Source organism: Macadamia integrifolia, chromosome 11, assembly GCF_013358625.1.
Source record: "Macadamia integrifolia cultivar HAES 741 chromosome 11, SCU_Mint_v3, whole genome shotgun sequence".
In the NCBI taxonomy this organism is placed as follows: domain Eukaryota; kingdom Viridiplantae; phylum Streptophyta; class Magnoliopsida; order Proteales; family Proteaceae; genus Macadamia; species Macadamia integrifolia.
Window position 1 is genome coordinate 28,455,751 of NC_056567.1, and position 4,411 is coordinate 28,460,161.

Below are 4,411 nucleotides of genomic sequence, written 5' to 3' on the forward strand. Positions count from 1 at the left end.
ATATCGATGAGTATCAGTACATATCAGTGAATATCGGTATGTATCGATCAGTACATATCGGTGAGTATCGGTATGTACCGATACAGCGCTACGGTCATATAATGGCCAAGATGGGTATTTTTTCAAAAAACACGATTTTTTGAGGTGTTTTTGTTCCCAAGTTGCTGCCAGTCATATTTCTCTCTAACTAAAGTGGAAATCAAGGTTTTGAACAAGGATTTTACTTTTATGGGACAGCTATAAACCTTGAATTCTTAGTGTGATACCCTCAATTTAGTGTTTATGCATAGTACATGTTATCAATAGCTTTTTTTAATAAATTTTTAATGCAAAAGTGTTTAGAAAGGTGTTTTATATCCATTTATGTATGTATCTTTAGAGTATATTAGCGTATCTCAGATACGATACGATACCCTCCGATACGTATCTTAATTTTGGTCCACCGATACGGCGACCGATACCGATACTCTAATCCTTGGTTCAATGTATATACATATGTTGACACACACTTGTGCCTTGTGATCAACATCACAGAAAACGCACAATGTGAAAACCATACGATGGTAATGCCCAACTACTTCCCTAACCATGAACAAATTTCGGGTATAAATTAACCTTTGGACAAGAGCAAACCTACAACATGCATACATTAATATTAAAATAGTATTTATTTATTAATTTGATATCACTTATCTAATGATCTCTCATATGTACATCAAAATCATTATTTGTTCACATGTCTATATCCTGTGTCAATCCCTTAGCCAAGGGAGCTAATGAATTTCACATTCATTAAATTTCTAACTCTAACTATTGAATATCTAGAGAAGAGTCTATATCCATCATATGTCAAATTTCAACTATTTATCCTAACATGTAATTTCACGGACAAATTTGGCACCTAATTTCAACATAGTATTTGAAACAAATATTTAATTTAAGCAATTAAATTTGAATTCTAAATTCGATTAATTTTAAATCAAATTATATTGAAATTAGGTCAAGGGTAAAATGATTAATTTCTCTACATGATCGCTTCAGCAGTCTAATAGTTCTTGATCATCATCGCCAAAAAGGTTTCCCCAAGGTGTGAAAATGCAGTGCCTACAGAATCTACCCCCTCATTTTAACTGAGGCATGCAATGGATGAAAGTCAAAGGAATAACTCTACATTTTAACACAACCAAGCAAAAAAATATGAAATTTAAGCTTGCTACCTGCACCTTACTCAAGGGTGCAAGACTTTAAAGCCATCGTTGAAAAACAGTGTACGATAAAAAAAAAAAATTGGTAAAAACACAGCAATTATCATACAATTGGCTACAGCAAAAACATGTAAAGCTTATAGTGAATGTGGTACATATGGTCTAACAGGACTCCTCATCGACTGACAGACTACATATTTAATTAAGGTGGTACATCAGCAAGATATTGATGGATGCAATAGACTAATTACACTATATAAACAATGGTTTGCGATTGATGGTGGCTTGATGGTTTCTACTTGTCTATGAACACTACTTATCATGTCTAATTTGGAAGGCTCCTTATCACACACCCTAGGGACACCGTACTAATCTTGACTGGTCTTAGAAGATGTTTAGGGAAATAACATCCTATGCAGAGTTTGTGTGAAGTATAGAGAGGAACAGACCCATGTGGGTGTTTAGGGGAAAACAATCCTATGTGGGTATTCATTTTTGGTTAAAATCTATCTCATCCCCCACCCCACAGGCCCAAACCCCCCCCCCCCCCCCAAAAAAGCCATATTTCTATCCCTAATACCCTCAATGCTCAACTAATTATTCACATTAGATTTTTTTTTTTTTCTTCTTTTGTTGGTTTTTCTTGACCTTTCTTTTTCCTCAGTAGCAATCTGATTTAGTCTAAAAGAGCAATCTGATTAAGTCTAAAAGGGTGCTTGTCATTTAGAAAAACAAAAAAGCAAAAATAAAAATAATAAAAATAGAAAGATTGGAACAAATCCAAACATGTAATTTTCCACAGTCAAGATGAAGGCAGACAGACAAATAGTTTGTGGGTAAAAATACATACTTCCTTTTATATCATCATTATATGTCAAGCTCTGACTTTACCAAATAAAAAATAAAAAAATGTCAAGCTCTGTCTATGGGTCTAGGCCGAAATGAGTTTACAAGTCACAGATGGGATATCACAATTTAAGCACTGAATCGGTCTATCCATTACTTAATCAACATTATGTGTAAATTAAAATAAAATAGAATTTCTCATCTACTACAATGTCTACACGTTACAAGGTCATATTTTGACATGGCTCCCCTTTCTTTTGATAATTCCATATTTGCCATTTAAAGGGCCAGAATCCCAAGAGTAAATCATTGCATCCAAAGTGAAAAAGCTAATAAGCCTCTACATCTCACTCCTCATCATCATATATTCATATATGTCCAATCCAAAAATGCATTTTCTAGGGTTTATCACCTCTTTACCTTCTACCCCTCTCTCTTCTTCTCCAAGGTGTTCTTGGAGCAAGCCCTTTCTATCACATCTGCTCCACAACCTAAAACTACACTTCCAATGGTACCTACGAGACCAACTTGTACCAGTTGATGTCTTCTCTCTCCCATCGTATTCCTCCCTCAGGCTTCGGACATATCTCAGTTGGCAAGGAGCCCGACAGCGTATATGGGCTTGGCCTATGCCGAGGAGATGCTGAAGAACCGATTGTAAGACCCGTATTGCCGATGCAAAGACTGAAATTCTCCAAAGCTGTCCTAATGACAAAGGAGCCATCATTTGGTACGATTATTGTCTTTTGAAATACTCAAATGATGACTTCTTCGGCAAGATTGACACCAACTACAGAGTCTACATGTATAACACAGAACGTAAGTGATCCGTACACGTTCAATTACAAAGTTAGAGAACTGCTCAACCAGGTAGCTACTCAGGCTTATCAAGGTTGAAAGATGTATGCTACTGGAGAGCTAGTGGTTGATGGTTCAGAGAAGCTCTATGGTTTGGCTCAGTGTACCAGGGACCTCTCTAGAGCTCACTGCAAGAAGTGCCTGGATGAGGCAATAAGCGACCTTCCTAGTTGTGATGGTAAACAAGGAGGACGAGTTCTTAGTGGTAGCTGTAATATAAGATATGAGCTTTACCCCTTTGTCAATTCTTAGAACATTAAGATCATAGGGTTTAGGGGTCATGACCCATACACGTTACTGCTAAATAAAGTTGTCATAAGGACCCCTTTATGAATAGGTACTTATCTATTGTGGCCTCATGAACATTAATCTACAGAATTGTTGTATTGTAATTAATCTGTTTCGGTTTCCCATGAGACAGGGAATTAATTTCATGATCAGGTAATAAAACTCTAAGGACCATTTTGTCCAAGATTCAACTTTATGTAATTAATTATTTAATAACTTGTCAATTTAATTATATGATCATATGATATGATAAGCAATTTGTATGGAATTTAGTTTGTAATTTTCCCCTCTTCCCTTCAAAGGTCATCAAACACGAACACTTTGTATATTACCCAAAAAAAAAAAAAAAAAAAAAAAAGCGTACACATTGTTCCGTTGGTTTATTTTGTCGAATTTTTGTATGATATATCCAGAAAAGGGAAAGAAGAAAACAACAAAGTAAGAAGGTTTTTCTTGTGAAAACATCTACCTTAAGAAGCAAGAGAGAGATTTTTTTTTTTTTTTTTTTTTTTTTTTGGGTTTGAATGCAAAAAGCCTACTTTAACACATACTTGAAGAATATTTAAGATAAATATAAAATTGATTAAAAAAATAAGAAATTTATATTATGCATGAGAGGGAGAGTCCAGCTTAACTGTAGGCATGTCCGGTTTGATAGAATCGAATGTCAAGGCTTGCCAAAGCATGGCTTATGTGGCAAAACTCAAAGTGCCAAATATGGTCGTGGAGTGGAATTGATGAAATTTCTTGGGCTTAAGGAAGCAGCCAAGGGGGAGGTGAATGATGAGATCAAACTGCCAAAAAAAGAAAAATTGAGGGAAAATGAGATGGAGGAAGAACTTACGAGAATCTAAAGTGGAAAAACTGAAGAAATGAAATAATTCAATTCCCCCTAGGGTTTACAAATACCCTACTACGATTTAGTATTTTTCAAAATACCCTTTAAGATTTCATTTATTTTTAAATGGTTCAATTAAAATGTTAGCATGACCGATTATGATGTGCCTTATATCTCCTTGAATGTTTCTTCAATTACTTTCTTTTTATATGGTGATCAACCTGAATTTTATCTAGAAATGGCCAAAATGCCCAATAAATGTGTGAGACCCGCAAAATGATTCTTTGCACCATTCAAGATCCAAATCATATTTAATTTAAAAGAAATTTTATGCATTTGCTCAAAATAGATAAATGAGGTCATATTAAGAGTATCA

The 4,411-nt window shown here is 34.9% G+C and overlaps 1 pseudogene; it reads left to right on the forward strand.

Annotated features, from left to right (window-relative positions):
- The first annotated feature begins 2,546 nt into the window (after positions 1-2,546).
- On the forward strand, positions 2,547-3,161 carry LOC122093052 (annotated as a pseudogene).
- The last annotated feature ends 1,250 nt before the right edge of the window (positions 3,162-4,411 follow it).